Here is a 20,000-nt window from a genome sequence, read left to right on the forward strand (position 1 = left end):
CCCTAAGGTATCCAGAATTCTAACTCCTGGAGCGAATATCCCTTAATAATCTCACAGGGATATCGCATAATATCAGAGGACGTATTCTTGACACGTCACATAGCTCTCTTCACCCCGAACAGTATTAACGCTTCGAGGGGGTACAGTGACAAGAATCTGAAACGAGAATGAAAAGAGAGCCGCTCATAAGGCATCTCTCCTATTCCGTTTCCAGTGTGTATCTGATGAAGGCGGTAGCGCCCTCTTTATTCCTTTTCGTGTAGCTCTACTACTCGGTGTTTTCCCTTGTGTTCTCTCGTTATTTTGGATTTAATTCAACATTTTGATGACTTCTCCGGCCTCTTTTGCCTCTGGAAAGTTGAGTATTATCTTTACTATGTATAAATGTAAGCTCTTGTCGTTTTGAATTAAATTAAAAGTGATATCAACGTAAACAAGAGCTGTTGCCTAGCGGAGGCATCCTGGATGCTATCGCTCGCTATTTATGGGTCATTTAGTTAGCTAGAGCGACGTTCCCGGTTTGTTATGCTTTAATAATCTAGCTATTTAGCTTCTCTAGGAATGCTTATATTATACCGTCAGTTTTTAGTTCGGTGATTTAGGTAACCGATCTTGCCCTTCACGAGGCTTAGTAGCCTACGCGTCTGGCCCTATTACTTTCATGCATGATCTAAGTTTTTCCGAGTGTTATTTTATTGAAGCTTTAGGCAAATATTTTATACATGTAATATATTGTTGAATGTTCTTTCCAAGATTGTAAACGAGAGAGTTTCGGTGAATTAGGTAATCGATTCTCACCTTACCTAGACTAGTAATTTAGGTACAGTAGTATACTCTCGCACATCCCCGATTGTTCTTTTCTCCTCCGGAGGCTAAGTTCAATCCCTCTCTCCCTCTGAGTAAGCCTTTGGCTTAATCCTAGCGGTTCTATCTGTATAATAATTCAGGTATAGCTATTCTAGGATATGTCTGTCCTGACCTGATAACCAGAGTGACTGTTTTTTTGGGTTAGGGAAGAACATCAGAGTTTCTAGTCTGTGGTCTGCTTCTTCCTAGCATAGAGAATGAGTTTCCTTTGCTAGGTTAGGGGCGGACACAGGAAGCTTTGCTTCCCTAGTCCATGTCGGAAGGATTCTGTAAGAGCTGATTCCTTCCTCTAGTGGCCTAGCAGACTGTCCTGTGTTGTTTTTCTCGGGCTGGAGAATGAGTTTTCTCTGTTGCCCGGCGAAATAACTTCACCTAACTTTGTTCTGGTTGGGAGGAGGATAGCAAGTATTGCCAGTCTTCCTCCCTAATAGACAACTCTAGGTTAGGATGAGCTTCCCTAACTGCTGAGTGTGTCTCTTGCTAGAACGAAGTCTATAGGACCCTTATCCCTTCCCCACCTCTCTTTCTTTTATTTTATTTTGGCCGCAGTCCTACTTCCGTACCTAGTGTAGGTTAGGATGCAGGACTGGCTCAGCTCTCTGCCGGCTGGCAATTACGTGTCGGCCGGCAGAGACCCTTTTTTCTTTGCAGAGTGAACCCCAGACCTCCCTTGGTCTCCCTTCCATGTCTGCCGGTAGAGCCCGGCAGGCTATGGATTCTTTGGAAGCCTGAATGCTATATTCTCCCCTTCCATAAGTTCACTCTTTCTGGATGGGAGGTCGTATGGCAATGCCGCCTTATAACCTTACATCCATACTGTTTCTCTGACTATTGTGTTGTACCCCTAACCCGGCTGCCGGCCTAACAGCCGACAGCCGGGCAGGTGGAAGTTCTCTGGTTCTTGGCTACTGCCGGCGGGCATGAGTATTATTACCTTTGCCTGCCGGCAGTGGAAATACAGCCCGATTCTGCTGGCCACTACGATTAGCGGCCGGCAGCCGGGTATTAGTGTTTTCACCTGTCGACTGGCAATGATTGCCGGCCGGCACACAGTTGCGAATCAGTGGGCTGCTGCTTATTAGTTAAAAGTAGTATATCTTTGAACTATACAGGGGTAGATGCCGGCCGGCACATACCGGCGCACGCCGACACGTATCGGCGCGTGCTGGCCGGCACAACAGCATGCGATGTACAGTAGTTGCTATATCTGTAGTGTAGTACACACTGCATTAGTAAAACTACAGTACAGAGTTTGTGATAACACTAAAGTCCTTCAACATACTTAATGTTATCTTGTACAGCCTTTTGCTGAGACTGCACATTATATAGAAAGTAAGTTCTTCCTGTATTCTTTCTTTCCCGTATATTAAAACTTTATCTCAAGGTGTGAACTACACCTTAAATTTCCGTTCAGGAAATTACATAAGGTATTCTAGAATAGAATGAACCTTAGTTTTAATATCTTGGGAGGTTTTAGCAATTGACTGGACAGGAAATACAAGTATGTTTCATTCCTTCTTTCCTTTATAACTTTTCTATATAAGCTAAATGTTTCAATATAAGTGAAATCCTTCACTTGATACTCATGGATTTTTCTTCTCTTTACAGGAGGACCATCCGAAGTGCGGAAGTATGTTCTGTAATGTCCACGGTAAGAACTTCTGTGGACATCAACTTTGCAGGAGGCACGCAGCATGCGCAACCTCCAGTGCTGATCTCCGGCATTGGGACCCTCAGGTTTGTACTGTATGTTCTAACCTGATTACCGAGGCTTTTGACAATCCTAAGTCGACGGAGTCAAGGGATGCTGCCAGGGAAAAGTTACGAACCTGCGTGAGGGGTTTTCAGAAAAACTCCTCAGGCCCCTACCTTCCAAATGAGAAGATGAGGGCATACCTTTTCCCTAAAGCATCAGCTGACGTAGTCATTCCTCAGCCTCAGGTGAAGATACCAACTGTCCAGAATCCGGTAGATTCTGAAGTCTCGGCTGCCCTTCAAGGCATCCAATTGGACGATAGGATGTCGGAGGTGTCGGATTCTACAGAGAGAGACCTTCTAGGAGAAGGTCAAGAGGAGGAGCTGTCTCAGGCTCCTCAAATAGAAGAAGAAGAAATCGACGAGGTGTCGGTTACATCGGTTCTGGACCCAGGACCTGTTCCCTCTACATCGTCTGCTATCCCAGATGAGCTGGGAAGGACTCTTTCTTCTATTGTTGAGATGATCCAACAAATTCAAAGAAAGAATGATGAGAAGGAAGCTGCAATGAAACTGGAGATACGTAGACTTGCAGCATCACGTGGGCCCCGGAAGCGACTCAACGTGAAGGATCTTCCTTTGTGCTTGGACACCAATCCTTGGAGGTATTCCGAACACATGCCAATGACAACCGGGAAGATCGTGACATCAGAAAAGTTGGGAGCAATTCCCCTGGAAAACATGGAATTTTGGCCCAACAAGGATTCTTATCCGGACTACTATGTCCGTCTTAGGAAGGAGCCAGCCTCACAGGAGGAGAAGGAGCTGAAGGAGGTCATAGTTCTTGACCATAGTAAAGCACAGGCGTTATTAGTGGGCTCCATGAAAGAGAGGAGCTTCACGAACTCAAAGGTGCCAGCCTTGAGTAAGAAGCTTCCCTCCTTTGTGGCCTCTCCAACCAGAGCCTTTCCCTTCATGGAAAAGGGATATAAGGCAGCCTTAAAGGCGGTGGAGGTAGGGAAACCATGCCCCTCCTTGGAGGAGTGCAAGCCGTTATCTCTGACCTTGCCCTTGGACCAAGAAGACTGGAAGGACGTCCACCTTACCTTCTCAGTCGGGAAGCTGGAAGCTGATATTGCTGAACGTCCGTTTGGTGAGGAACTTCCAAAACTGTCGGACGTTCTCTTGCGCAGAGAGCAAGAGACGAAGGAAAGACTTGCGCCATCGATGTCATTGCAAGTGACATTAGAAACAATGGTAACTGACCCCAAGAACCAGGTCATGTTCACGGTAGTGGCCAAAACCCATCTGGCTACAGTTACGAAGGATCAACTATAGCTTTATTAAAGCTAGGAGAACCTGTAGAGAGTTCGTGTTCGCCTCGGCTGCGGTGAGGCACGAACCGAGGAAACTGATATCCTCTCATATCTGGGGTAAAGACCTCTTTCCCAATGAAGTGGTTAAAGAGGTAGTAGATAAGGCCGCCACAGAGAATAGGAACCTTCTCAAAAAGTGGGGCTTAGATTTTAAGAGAAGGTCTTCTCCAGATGAGGGTCCCCAACCCAAGAAGACGACAAAAAGGCCTAGGCCATCCTCTCGGCCGGCTAAACCCTACCGACAGCAGCAACAACAGCTTCCTGTGACCGCGGTGCCTCAGATAGTGGCACAACCTCCAACCACGTACCAGCTGGTACCTCAACAAGTGGCGACACAGTCGCCAGTTTTTAACCCAGCCTTCGAAAGGCAGACTTCTTCCTTTCGTGCGAAAGCTAGAGGAACAGCCAGAGCTTCTTCTAGACGCCCTTCAAGAGGAAGGGGATCCAGGGGAGGATGCAGTCAAGGAGGCAAGGCCTCAGGTCCACAACAGCAGAAGTGAGATACTTCCAGTAGGAGGGAGACTACAGCTATTTAGGGATCGCTGGACCTTCGATCCCTGGGCCCACAGCCTAATAAAGAATGGACTAGGTTGGAGCTGGAGCAGTCCTCCACCTCAATTTCCTCAATTCTTCCAACACTCAACCCCCACTCTGGAAAAATATGTCCGAGAGCTCTTAGACAAAAGAGTAATCCGGAAGGTTAAGTCCATCGAATTCCAAGGAAGGCTGTTTTGTGTTCCAAAGAAGGACTCAGAAGAACTCAGAGTCATTCTAGACTTGTCGCCACTCAACAAGTTCATAGTGAACTACAAGTTCAGAATGCTCACGCTTCTACACATAAGGACCCTACTGCCCAAAAGGGCATATGCTGTTTCTATAGACTTGTCTGACGCTTATTGGCATGTTCCAATTAATCGTCACCTCTCCTCCTACCTAGGCTTCAAGTTACATTGATAACTTTACGCCTTCAGAACCATGCCTTTTGGGCTAAACATAGCCCCAAGTATTTTCACGAAGCTCGTGAACGCAGCCGTCCATCAATTACGCCTAAAGGGGATCCAAGTAGTTGACTACATGGACGACTGGCTGGTGTGGGCAGCATCCAGGACAGAATGCATGCAAGCTTCTAAGATAGTGATCCAGTTCCTGGAACATCTGGGATTCAAGATCAACATCAAAAAGTCTCGACCTTCTCCAGCTCAAAAATTTCAGTGGTAGGGAATCCACTGGAATTTGGAGTCACATCGATTTTCCATTCCTGGGAAGAAGAGGAAAGAAATAGCAGGATCTGTCAAGAGACAATTGAAATCCAAACGGATATCAAGACGCGAACAGATCTAATAAGACCTCTACCGACTCGACTGCAAATGCTTCTCAAGCCGTGGTCCAATGCCAAGCAGTTGAAGAGATCAATACTTCTTCAACCTCCTCCCCCGTCAGTAACTATCCATACAGACGCCTCAAAGGAAGGCTAGGGAGGTCACTCTCATCAGAAGAGAGACCAAGGAGCTTGGTCCAATCCTTTCAAGTCTTTTCACATCAACTTTCTAGAAGCCATGGCAGTTCTTCTGACACTAAAGAAAGTATCTCCTCGCCACTCGACCCACATAAGACTGCTTCTAGACAGCGAGGCGGTAGTGAGATGCCTAAATCGACAAGGGTCGAGGTCACCTCAAATCAACCAAGTGATGTTGGCCAGATTCCGTTTGGCGGAATGGAAGAAATGGCACCTGTCAGCAGTTCACATTCAAGGGTTCCGCAATGTGACAGCGAACGCTCTATCCATGTTTACACCTATAGAGTCAGAATGGTCCCTTGACGCAGGATCGTTCTCCTTCATCTCGAGCCAAGTCCCGGAGCTGCAGATAGACCTCTTTGCAACGATAGACAACAAGAAAATAGATTGTTACGTGTCCCCATAGAGGATACGCTAGCGGAGGCAGTGGACGCTATGTCCCTAGACTGGAACAGATGGTCCAATATTTATCTGTTCCTCTGCACAACCTCCTTTTGAAGGTTCTCGATAAGCTGAGATCCTTCAAAGGGAAAGCAGCAGTAGTGGCCCACAAGTGGCCAAATAGTGTGTGGTTCCCTCTGGCATTGGAACTACGACTAAAATTCGTACCACTACAGGATCCATCCCTGTCTCAGCGAGTACAGAAGTCGACTGTCTTCGCTCCATCATGAAATAGTGGCTCTCTCTAGAGAGGAAGGCCACGTCCATTTCTTGGAGGGAGAACTGAATCTATTTCCAGACCCAACGTTTCTTACCAGGAACAAGCTACCCACCAACAGGTGGGGTCCCTAGAGAATCTGCCCTCTGAAGGAAGATGCATCTCTATGTCTAGTGGAGTGCCTAAAGGTCTATCTTCATAGAACTTCAGACTTTATGGGAGGACAGCTGTTCAGAAGAGAAACCCTGGGTTCAAAGTTATCTATAACTAAGGGCGAAATTCACCCGTGATATTCACAGAACGGATCCAGACAGTACACCCGTTAGTCATGATCCAAGGAAAGTTGCCTCTTCCATAAAATTTCTTTAATTATATGGACTTTGAACATCCTTGTTTGCACACCGGCTGGTAGTCATCCAAGGCGTTCTTTATGCACTATGCGAAGCAAGTGGAGCAACTTAAGAGATCTGTGGTAGCAGCAGGTAGAATTCTTTAACCTTCTGTTTTAAGTCTGCGAGGAACAGTGTAATTAATTTGGGACGATTAATGAAGAGGGTGCGTGTGTAGTCACTGTATGTTACTACACGCTGTGCGATAGGCCACGAAAGTGTCCTTACGAACTGTTCCATTGACGTCGGTGAACTATAGCATAATACGGACACTTGTGCCAAGCGTTTTTTACGCTGGTGTAAATAAAGAGTATACAGACTATATCATTATTATTAATAATTCAATTGAAGTGGCAAATCTGTTTCCTAGTAGACGAAACAATATTTTCTGTTGACCGTTTTTCCTTTATGCTTTAATGTGTATCATCCACATTTTATAAATGTTATAAATGTTGATCTGATATGTACGTTTATTAAATTTTAATAAACTAGTTCATAGTGAACCCTGTGTCTTATTTGCCCACACTCATTTTATTAGAAATGTACTGAGCATTGAGATTAAAATATGGAGATTTTTATCATGGTATGTCTTTCAAGACTCTTCCCTGATTCAAGCAAAAGTTCACTCACTCTAACCCTTCCTTGGAAGGGTTGACGTGGTACCCTAACGGGATAGTGGCAAAGAGGCAAAATTTGTTCCTATGCGGATACAACCATTATCCAATAGTTAATAAGAGTAGTCACATTGGGGAAGGTGTCACAAATTCATACTGACATTGGTGACTCTTATACAAACTTTGCTTTATATTGTATAGGGCGAGACCACGATACAAGCTTGTCATTTTGTCATCCATAGTTATTATGTACTCCTCGGGACTTTTTCCAGAGTCTAGTACGACTCTTCCCTGTAGGGGGCAGGAAGCACTAACATGGTTCATGCTTAGATGAAATGATATATGACGGTAACATCATAGGTCTCTAGGTCTAGATGGACCAGGAAAATACTTTCTTGAGAGTACGGCACCGATTGAGAATCCACAGATACAGTAATGCTCTGGTAAACTTCCATCAGGACGACATGGCCTGAGCCAAAAAAACGGATTTTGAGCGAAGCAAAAAATCTATTTTTGGGTGAGGTAGCCATGTCATCCTGATGGACCCGCCCTTCCTTTTATTGTAAACGGGCTTATTGATCCATCCCTGTAGTACAGTATCTGTAGCACCTCGTATATCGCTACAAGGAATAAAGAGGGCGCTACCACCTTCATCAGATACACACTGGAAACAGAATAGGAGAGATGCCTTATGAGCGGCTCTCTTTTCATTCTCGTTTCAGATTCCTGTCACTGTACCCCCTCGAAGCGTTAATACTGTTCGGGTTGAAGATAGCTATGTGACGTGTCAAGAATACGTCCTCTGATATTATTCGATATCCCTGTGAGATTATTTAGGGATATTCGCGCCAGGAGTTAGAATTCTGGATACCTTAAGGTAAAATCCTCTGGGAATATCACTGTAGTCAAATATACCCTAGGAAGCTACCTAATAGGAACTTCCATCAGGACGACATGGCTACCTCACCCAAAAATAGATTTTTCGCTTTGCTCAAAATCCATTTAATAAAACAAGATACAGTACATGCTGTTTGTTTCTACTGTACTTACATTGGTTGTTTGTATACAAAAACACCTGGACTACGGTAAAGTCGTTACACTTTATAGCCCTCTATGGATGACATTGAACACAGCTTGTGTTAATCTCACAACTGTTGTTTCTGATTTTAGCCTAAAGGCAGGCAGCTGTGTGTTATTATGGGCTAAATCAAATACTATTTAAACCATCTTCCAGAGTAGTAAGTGATGGATTCATGTATGGATTTTTTTCTCTGTTGTTGATCTCGAAATGGAAAATTATTGAAAAACTGAGTGATAAAATGTTCAAGAATTTTAACTGAAATGTATCACAAAGAAAGAGAAAGACCTCGCAACATTGTCACCTGTACATTTCCATGCGGTTTATATAAGACTTCTGCCCCTTTGTCATAGCTCCATTCTTTCTTATTACTCATTTCATCAAATGACAAAACAGCAATACCTAGAAATCGAGACTTCATACCATCTTTAAAGTCCTCTGGCTTAAATTGGATCGAGCTAACAGTAGCTTACACAACGTTAATTCTGTCTGCGCGACAACATGCATGTTGGTAATTTATATTTGAGCTTTTATTTTTCACGTGCATAGCATCCAAATACTACGAATTTACTATGCATTATCACTGACAGAATATATGAATAAACAAAAAGATATATGGACACAAGGAGTTCTATTGTTATATTGCATCTATGGGTATAGTCAAACCATTTTAAGAGCAAACTCGGAGCCCAATAGCGGCATGCCAATTCTCTTGGGTCATTTTCAAAGCACACCTGACTTGACCGCTTTAATCTATAGGCGAGCCAAGAAAAAGAGAAAAGGGTCAGGTAATAAGTCATTCACCCGGATTTGAACGGTCTAAGAATATAATCTTTTAATTTAATACTTTCTCCAAATTGTTTCCTTCGCTCTTTTTGTTTGCAACCACGTGGTGACAAGTTGAAACTCTTAAATATAACAAAGAGCAAAATTGTTATAAAACGATTATCATACTAACAGAAATAATCTTAATTTTGATATCAAATGAATTCAGTTCTCAATTCTGATTGATTATTAAAAGACAGGATTCTTTACAAAGGATTTGATTAACCATGTTTAATATGGTATATTTACATAGGTAATTTTATTGTTTTAGAATTTATTTAATTGATCGACAAAATTTTTCTACAACAAAGGTTGTGTTAGCAAACATGGTTATGGTGACTTTGTCAGATGAAGTTAGTGCTATCACAAAAGATTCAACGAATTAGTTAATTCAGACCATTTTCATATCTTCCTTTATAATGTTATCAGTATGCTTAATACCCTTGACCGAATTTTCCTTGCAAATCTGAAACAAAGTCGTTTTTGATATGTTGGTTGCATCTGTGACACGTTTGATTGCTTGGTCAATTCCAAATTTAACAATTTCATTATCATTTTCCCATTTAAAAAAACTGATAGGCATTGTATGCCATTTTTCTTTTTTCTGGGCGAAAAACACGACGCTGAGAACTTACCATGGTTTTTACGGAAGCCTATTGTGCAAGACAGTGAATGAGGAAGCTAATCTTTAGACATTTAATAGGATTTGACCAAAGGTCTCGGTGAACTGACCCAGTGGCAATGTTATGTCATCTCCTAATTTGTAATTTTCCTTCCCTTGTCTTAGTGAAGCGAAAGCATCGGGATTAAGGAGAATCTGCACCGCCGCAAATGAGTTTTGGTGATTGACACCTTAAGCTGCCCATTGGTTGCCCTTGGTCAAAAGATGTATATATATATATATATATATATATATATATATATATATATATATATGTTTATATATATATATATATATATATATATATATATATATATATATATATATATATATGTTTATATATATATTTATATATATATTTATATATATATATATATATATATATATATATATATATATATATATATATATATATATATATATATATATATATATATATATATATGCATTTGTATAAATAATAAAATAACACCATTTATTCTGAGTGATTTTTGTGTCAATTTCTCCAGGCATATTGCCGCCCGAAGCTCATGCACCTAAAGCACATGAATGGATTCTATTGGAGATAAAAAAAAAAAAAAAAGAGAAAAAAAAATCTCGACAATCACGCGCGCTCTGAAATAAAATGAAGTTTTACCTCGCCGTTATCACTAAACCTTAAATGACAGTCTGTAACTTCAAATATTGTGTATAAGTGAATTATATGACACGTTAGGTCTTAAATACGAAAATATCAACAATCACACGAACACTGAAATAAAATAAAATTTTACCTCGCCCTCATCACAAAACCTTAAATTACAGTCTGACTTTTAACGTGACATACAATTCACTAATACACAATATTTGGTCTTAAATACAAAATTAAACTACTTTTCCTACTGCTGCGAAACCAGCAATTCAAATTCAAATTCAAATTCAAATTCTTTATTTCAGCTGTAGAGCCATATACAAAATATTACAATAAAATTAATAGTTATATACAAATATATTAGGAGTAAAACAAAAGGTCTAAACACAGAAAATGTGTTGAGACCACTCTTTAAAAACTAATGATTTTTTAAAACTATCACTGTTAAAAATTGCACAAATTAAGTGGTTTTTTGAACTCTTTGCTCTCTGAAACAAACTTACAATACATTTTCTCACTAATTCATCAAATGTTGGTATTCCTAAAGAAACAAAGTGTCCACTTACTCTCGAAAACCTTTCTATTCCCATCAGGTACCTAAAAGAGTCATTGTAACATATCTTAAGTTTTCGTAGGGTTTCCTTTTTACATTTCATTGCCAGAGGCATACAATACAGGGAAGTACAGAAAGATCTGAACAAATGTACTTTTGCCTCATCATTGCACATATGAAAGTTCCTCAGCAGCATATTGCCTCGCAAGCATTGCCCTCGATAGAGTGATGCAATATGGTCATCGTCCTTTAGATTGTCATTAATATTCATGCCAAGATATTTACATGACTTAACGACTTCCAACCTGACGTCATTAATATAGAGTGACGGTTCACTAAATGATAAAAAATTACAGGGTTTTATTACAAGAACTTTGGTCTTGTCAGGATTGGCTTCAAGATAATGGTACTTCAAATATTCCATACTTTTATCTATGAGTATTTGCAACGCTTTTAAAGATGGGGCTAAAAGTATTATATCATCTGCATAAAAGATATGATTCACCTTAACCTCTCCCACTGTGCAACCACCTTCCCTGCTGAGGACCTTTGTACTTAAGTCATCCACATATACGGCAAACAGAAGTGCTGATAGAACACTACCCTGTCTAATACCACAACTGGGTTTAAAAGGAGAGGAAAGACTATTACCCCACATTACTCTAAAGTCCTGAGTTTTGTACCAGTACTGCAGCAGTGCTATAATGTAAAATGGCACATGTCTTCTCTTTAAAATTTGAAATAATCTTTCATGACACACTTTATCGAAAGCCTTGGACATATCCATTGCGCATACAAAAACTGGTGTGTTTTTTGACCTATAAAACTGGCATGTTTGTTTAAAAAGAAAAAGGGCCATATCAGTGCTGTGTTTAGTTTTATAAGCAAATTGATTATCGGAAGTTGTTAACAAGTCTTTGCATCTCTGTAGGATGATGCATTCAAATAGCTTAGAAATAATAGAGGCAAGGGCTATTGGACGATAGTTATTCTTATCAGAGAGAGACTTATGGTGATCTTTAACTAAATTCAGAATTTTTATTTCAGTCAGATTTTTTGATACGAAGTGATGTCTACACAAACAAGTGAACAAAAGTGACAGATGCACATAAAGAGTTGGATGGGCATATCGTAAGTGATTCCCTGTGATTCCATCAAGGCCCGGGGCACTATTTAACGAAAGGGATTTTAAAGCATCTTGAACGTCTTTAACGGAAACAATTGGTATGGTGCTTTCTTCATCTTCATTTTCCATCGATAAAGACATTTTTGGATGGTTCGTGCCTTCCATAATATGAGCATAATGATTCTTCCAACCTTCTGCTATGTTTGACTCTCCCCTTATTCCATCAATACTAACCGGTAGTTTAGTAGTTTTCTTTCTTATTTTGTTTATTGTTTTCCAAGGATTTCTCCTGCTCATATCTCTAGCGATTTTTTCCTTTGTTGTTTTGTTTACCGTCTTCTTGCAGACTTTGAGTGCCTTTTTAAAATTTCGTTTAGACAGGACCATCTCATCGTATTGCACACCCGATCTCGGCATTCCCATTTCCTTCCATAATAAATACTTTTGTCTGGCTGTAACGTGGTGTAATTTGACGTTTTCATTCCAGCCTGGTATTCCATGACTTTTATATACCTTTCCGGTATTTTTTGTATCCCCACTCTTAATCAATGCATCAACAAGATCGACAGCAAATGTTTCAATTAGAAATACATGGTTTCTGTCTCTGCATCCCCTTGTTCTACAGACAATTGCCTCAACTGGAAGCTCTATTTCTTTTAGTGTCTTCTCGCTTCGAACTTTATATTCATCATTATTTCTAACCTCGTAAATTATTCTCCGATTATTGGTCCCTGCTACTCTGTATGCTGAAAAATCTTGTACACAAAGTTTAAAACCCAGAGGCTTATGGTCTGAGCCTATCTCCTCGTAAAAAACCTTAAAACATCGAAGTGCACTCAAGAGGGAGTCAGGGCACACGACATGGTCCAGCCACCTCGTGTGACCCGTAGCATCGCTTACCCACGTATGGGTATCCTGTGGTAATGAGGTGATGTCGGCTGCACAGCAGTCGTATTCATCACACCACCCAAATAATTCTGCACCAAATTCGGATGAAATGTGAGCGTTAAAATCCCCCACAGCAATAACATGATCATTCTGATGTTCTTCAAATAGACATTTAATTTTCCCTAATTTATTTAAGTATTCCTCAGTATTAGAACCGTTATAATAGGGCATATAACAATTGATAACCCTTATCGTACTACCACCAAGACTAATATCTATACATAAAAAGCGTTCGTCTCTTGTGGGTATTTTCCTGACATACGGAGAGATCTCCTCATGAACTAAAAAAGCTAGTCCCCCATATGGCCTTCCTCTCACCAGAGCTTGACTTAGGTCTACTGGTGATGACGATATGGAATCAAAGTTGCTATCAATATTGTTTAAAAAGTTACTCTCCTGTTGTGGCAAAAATGTTTCTTGTAATGCTATTATCTTATAGTTATTACATAAATTCTTTACAACGTGGACATTTTTCCTGACAGATCTACAGTTAAAAGTTGCTATATTAATTGCAGCCATGATTAATTTCTTTTTTCGTACCATTTCCTTACCATTACGCCTTTTGGCCAATTAACAGACTGGAAAAGGTTAGTTACTTTACACTTTTCAATGCTCTCGATTGATATTTTAAAGGAAACATAATTGTCATGTTTCGCTTGGAGTTTCTGACATTGAACTGAATTTTTACCAGATACATTTATGACATGGATTTTCAATTCATCTTCATTTACAAGAGGGCTTAACCTAGACACAAAAAGAGAAATATTGGTGAGAGGTTCAGCTGCCAGTAGACCGGTACCCTCATTGGTTCCTATCACTGCAGGTTTTCTTCTTAATAACTTGGTTGAGGTGGCCAAACCGGGGTGTGAAACTCCAGATGGTCCGTTTTCGTTTCTCCTCTGCATCTGCCTTCGCACTTTTCTCCGCTGGAGCTCCCATTCATTCAAAGATGTTGATGATGTCGTGGAGGCTAGATCCTCATCTGAATCATTCTGTAGCGTGACATCCCGAGTAACCGTTTTATTACTCGTGCCCTCCCCAGTATACAGTTCAGCAGTTCCTTTAGAAGCTTCGCCAAATGTAAATTTGTCAGTGTTTTTAATATCCGACCTTTTTCTGTAAAGATGAAGTAGTTCCGCTTGTTCTGCTATCACTTCGTCTGACGTTTTTCTTTTCTGCTTTGTGGCATTATTCTCCTTCACTAAAGTCGTTATTTCCTTTTTGCTAACATTTTCTTCTATTTTTGAAACTTTATCTCTAAGCTGCCTATTGGAATTGGAGAGTATCTGAACCTCCGAACGAAGAGCACTAAACAGTTTCAGCACCGTTGCCATGTCGACATGATCCATAGTTACTGGAGGCACTTGGGTACACTTCGTTATACAAAATTCAGTACCTTCAGGTGTAGGTGACTGACACATTAACGTCATAATTTGTCGTATGTTATTTTCCTTCTTCTGAGCGCCACGATATTCCTTTTTCTTTTCGGGGCAGCCGTACTTCTCAAACGCCAGCAGCACTGCCTCCAAGGCTTCTTCCTCACTGTAAAAGTCCATACATAAGCTCAGCAAATCCTCCTGATTCATGCAGTCAATCTTATTGAAGATAAAAAACAACAAACCATTGTTTATAAACTTACAGTCCGATACCTCGGATGCTGAATTGCTACCAGCCATGATTACTTTTCATTTATTTAGGTCGTCTGCGTGAAAATGACGTAGCTTCACGTCATTGAAACTATGACGAAACGATGACGTCATCAAAAGAAAATTTTCAAGGGGGAGTAGTACGCATGCGTTTAGTTACGGAAGAGAACTTTAAAACTAAGTCAATCACATGAAACACCAACTGTCTCCACTTTTGTACACATTTCCTCGGATTCCTAAGTTATTCACTTCACTGTATTTCACGCTTGAGGTATTTCCCATGCCAATAAATGCATGATACATATTTGCGATGTCACATGAATTATTTATCATTCTGATGAGGGGGTAATTTGAAAACAGAGGGGCTAACTTGAAACCGGTTTCAAACTACAACCCCCGGTAATCTGAAACCGGTTTCAAGTTACCGGGGGGTAGTTTGAAACTGGGGGTAACTTGAAACTTTTACACCGGTATAAATATCAATATTGAAGCGCGTTTTGCTTTTTTACTTTAAGGCATACAATTAATCCCAGGATAGTTTTGATAACATTATATGCGTAATGCTTAATCTTTGTCTTTTAAATATAAAAGAAGAATAATATAAAACATTTCATTGACAAGTCAAAACAAAAATTAAGGGACGGGTGTCGAATAGCTTCCTGCTTATTCCTGCTAAAATTTGATAGATTTATTTTAATATTGTTATTATTCTTAAACTTTTCTTGTAGTATATTTAATTTTTCACTTTCCTCACAGCTATTTTCCTTGTTGGAGCCTTGGTGCTTATAGCACCCTGCTTTTCCAACTAGGGTTGTAGCTTAGCAAGTAATAATAAGAATAATAATAATAATAATAATAATAATAATAATAATAATCCTACCGCCTACTTACGTAATTAGCTGTTTACATTCGTTGTCTTGAGTTGTGCGTACGTGTTGAAGTTATCTTTTGAATCTTGCCTCCCTCAAAAACGTTAGTGAACCACAGTATCATTGTAAAAAGATGCAAGATAAATTGGACATGTTGAACAGATATGGAAAGGAGAAAAAAGTGATAAACCCGATGCATGCCTTAGGCCAGCCTGGGACAATGGTGTCCACCATTATCCTCAAGACCACATTCTTCGAAGGTTACTGAAAAGATTCCGACATCAAAAACTTTTAACATCAATGTTTAGAGAGAATTTTACAATGAAATGGAATGCTTATTATCCCTTCGGATTAAGAGGCAAATTCATGAACGAATTCTTGTGAGCCAAAGGCTGACCCAAGAGAAGGCTAAGTATTTGTTTGATGATGGACGTAAATATCATCCAGATGAAAAGGACTTGTACCAACCGTGTTTCACACAATTGTACATAATTTCTTTTGTATATATTATGCTTGTATCTTCGCTCTTCCCTCGCACTAAAACGAACATGAAAATTCATGTCTGGTTTTTCCTCTGTAATATTGTTTGTCTTGTGAACTTGTTATGTCCTGTTGCCTTGAGGTTTTGTATATAAGGAGAATGTTCTACAATAATATAACTCAGTCGTTTCCAACCTGCCTTTGAGTTCACAGCCTTACTCGGCGCCGTCACATTGGTGACCCCGGAAGTCGACTCTCTCCCACTGCCTTCCACCCCCACCTCCCTCGCCCCTCCATCGTTGGTACCATGACGGAGACGGACTCTACTACAGCAGTTGGCGCTGCGGCCACCCCATTGAAACTTTCACCGTTCGCCAGCAGAGAAGCATTTGCTTGGTTTCAACGCGCTGAAGTCCACTTTCGTATCAGGGGCGTGACTCGCTCAACCACCAAAGCGGATTATGTTCTCGCGGCAATACCCGAGGACACCTTCCCAGAAATATCCGACTGGCTTTGTGAACAAGGAGACACCCCAATAGCGTATGACGCCCTCAAAACATACCTTCTGCAGCAGTACTCGCCGTCTCCAGCCGCCCGTATAGCAAAGCTTTTTCAGCTCTCGCAACAACCGTTGGGGGACCAAAGGGCTTCGCTTGCCCTCAGGGAAATGACCAGTATCGCTCGCCTTCAACCTGCCGCAGACGGCTCTCCTCGTGAGATGAACCTACTCCGTGCCCTTTGGATACGCCGTTTACCTGAATCTGTACGCGCTGCCATACCCGATGTCGATAGTTTACCCATAAAGGACTTGATGACCAAAGCCGACGCCCTTATGGACAGCCACTTCAAGACCTCCATCAACGCCTCCACCCCTGACGACGAGGATGCCTATTCAACGTCAACCGAAGCTGACATGAATGCCGTAGGACATACACGCCTACCCCGTGACGTGCCGAAGTGGCGACAAAGCCGCCCACCACCCACCAATCGCTCGCGCCCCAACGAACGACTTCTACAGCCACTTACTACCTCCCATCCGCCGCAGTTTTGCTACTACCACTTCAGATTCGGGGCAACCGCGAAGAAATGTGCCAAAGATTGTCAGTGGCCAAAAAACGTGTAAGTAGGCCATCGCTTGTGGCGGTGGCCTCCCATGTTTCTAATCTTTTCTTTTTACAGGATGCAGGAACGGGCGTGCGATTTTTGGTAGACACTGGTGCTTGTCGTTCTCTTTTGCCAAGGAAACTCTTCAAGGCACAACGTAGTCTGTCTACATCTGCCGACGTCCGCTTGGTAGCTGCCAACGGATCTGCGATACCCACCTACGGTTACGAGAACCTCACATTATCGTTCGGAAACGGTAAATTCAATTGGAAGTTTCTCGTTGCTGACGTCATAATGCCAATCCTCGGTGCGGATTTCCTCTCTCATTTCCACCTTCTGGTCGATGTCGCCCACCGACGATTGGTCAACACAGACTCGTACTTGTCGACACCTCTTCAACCCGCCCCCTCTAACCTCGCTCTCCACATCAGCGCACCCACAGATGCCAACGCCCTCCTCCTCACGTCTTACCCGGAAGTTTTCCGTCCAGAACTTCGCCAAACACCCACGGTTCCTGCCAAGCACGGTATTTTTCACCATATCAAGACGACGGGACCCCCAGTCTTCGCAAAATTCAGACGTCTGGCACCGGAACGATTGGCAGCCGCCAAACAGACGTTCGCCGAAATGGAGAAAATGGGCCTTTGCCAAAAGGCCTCCAGCCCATGGTCGTCACCCTTACACATCGTTCTGAAGAAAGACGGCTCCCTCCGTCCGTGCGGGGATTACAGGCGCCTGAACAGGCAAACAGAACCGGATCACTACCCTCTCCCAAACATTGCCGATGTAACCTCCTACCTGCACAAAGCGAAGGTTTTCTCTACGCTCGACCTCCTGAAGGGGTATTATCAGGTGCCTATGAACCCAGAAGACATCCCCAAGACTGCCATCACCACTCCGTTTGGCACATACACCTTCAATTACTCCTGTTTTGGCCTTCGTAATGCTGGGGCAACGTTTCAACGTCTCATGGATGGCATCTTAGGGGACCTCCCTTTCTGTGTATGTTATGTGGACGACATACTTGTGTTCTCCTCCTCAAAAGAGGAACACCTCCATCGCCTGCGCATCGTGCTCGACCGCCTGCAACAAAACGGCCTTGTAGTCCGGTACGACAAGTGTACCTTTGGCGCCAACGAAGTGTCGTTCTTAGGGCACCGTATCACTCCTGAAGGAGTCTATCCCCTCCCTGAGAAGGTAGCAGCCGTTCAGAATTTCCCCGCGCCCTCGACCGTCAAAGCTCTGCAGGAATTCTTGGGTATGATCAACTATTATCACCGTTTTCTGCCAGCCATTGCCGCCACTCTTGCTCCCCTCTACGCCTCCCTCAAGGGCAAGCCAAAGGACCTCAAGTGGGGTCCCCTTCAAGAAGCAGCCTTCTGCAATGCAAAGAAGGCCCTATCAACTGCTGCGGCTGTCAATTTTCCTATCCCACACGCCCCTCTCCTTCTCTCCACCGATGCCAGCGACGTCGCTATTGGTGCAGTACTCGAGCAGGTGGTCAAAGGCTCGCCCCGCCCATTGGCCTTCTTCAGCAGAAAACTGTCCAAGGCAGAATCGGGTTATTCTACCTTTGATCGAGAATTGCTGGCGGTGCACTTGGCTGTCCGTCACTTTCGCCATTTCTTAGAAGGTACGCCCTTCGTCATTCGCACAGACCACATGCCTCTGGTGCACGCCTTCACTCGACAGTTTGACGCCTGGTCCGCCTGTCAACGCCAACATCTCTCCGCCGTGGCTGAATACAATTGCACCCTCCAATACGTCCCTGGGAAAATGAATCCCGTTGCCAATGCCCTGTCAAGAAACACGTTGGCTGCCGTTCAACTGGGATTGGATTACAATGCCCTGGCTGAAACCCAACGACAGGATCCAGAGTATCAAGCTTGTAGGACATCCTGCACGTCCCTCCGTTGGGAAGATTTTCCCCTCGAAGACTCCAACACCACCCTCCTCTGTGACGTCAGTACTGGTAGACCGCGACCTTGGATTCCTGCTCCCATGCGCCGACAGGTGTTTGATTTCATCCACGGCCTTTCACATCCCTCGTGCTGTTCTACTGCACAGCTGCTGAAGGCAAAGTTCATTTGGCACGGCATTTCTAAGGATGCTAAGGATTGGGTCCGTGCCTGTACTTCTTGCCAAACTTCCAAAGTACATCGACACACGGATTCAGGAGTGGGCACCTTTCCTCAACCTCAGCGTCGTTTCGCACACATTCACGTCGACGTTGTAGGCCCCCTACCCACATCACAAGGACATGTTTACCGTCATCGACCGCTCTACTCGTTGGCCTGAAGCCATTCCCATGGAAACTGCAACGTCCGCCTCATGTACATCTGCCTTACTCTCTTGATGGATTTCAAGATTCGGTATCCCTGAGCATATTACTTCTGACAGGGGAACCACTTTTACCTCTCAATTGTGGACGTCATTAGCGAATCTCCTGGGCATCACCCTACATCAGATAACGGCCTACAACCCCGCTGCCAATGGAATGGTTGAACGTTTTCATCGCACCCTCAAAGCAGCTTTGATGTCCCGCTGCAAGGATTGCAACTGGTTTACTCAGCTTCTCTGGGTCCTCCTTGGACTAAGGACCACTCCTAAAGACGCCCTCGACATTTCGGCAGCTGAAATGGTGTATGGCGACCCGTTGGTCGTCCCTGCCGAAGTTTTTCCTTCTACAACCTCCTCCGACGATCTCCAGCGAATACGTCACGTCGTGGGAAAATTTACTCTGTGCCGCCAGACTTACAAGCCCCCAGCGAAGCATTACATACCAACGGACTTGCACTCTGCAACGCACGTCTTCCTGCGCAACGACACCAGCAAGCCACCACTAACGCCCCCTTACACGGGCCCTTTCCTTGTGATCCGACGCAGTCCGAAAGCATTCCTCCTAAACATTCGGGGCAAAGAAGACTGGGTCTCCATTGATCGTCTAAAACCTGCTTATCTTCT

General features: G+C 42.8%; 1 protein-coding gene across 2 annotated transcripts in view; it reads right to left on the minus strand.

Moving 5' to 3' along the window:
• The window catches only part of LOC137619184 (uncharacterized), an 814,382-nt gene that overhangs the window by 314,281 nt on the left and 480,101 nt on the right, over positions 1-20,000 (minus strand). The window lies entirely within an intron of this gene.

This window comes from Palaemon carinicauda, chromosome 2, assembly GCF_036898095.1.
Source record: "Palaemon carinicauda isolate YSFRI2023 chromosome 2, ASM3689809v2, whole genome shotgun sequence".
Classification (NCBI taxonomy): domain Eukaryota; kingdom Metazoa; phylum Arthropoda; class Malacostraca; order Decapoda; family Palaemonidae; genus Palaemon; species Palaemon carinicauda.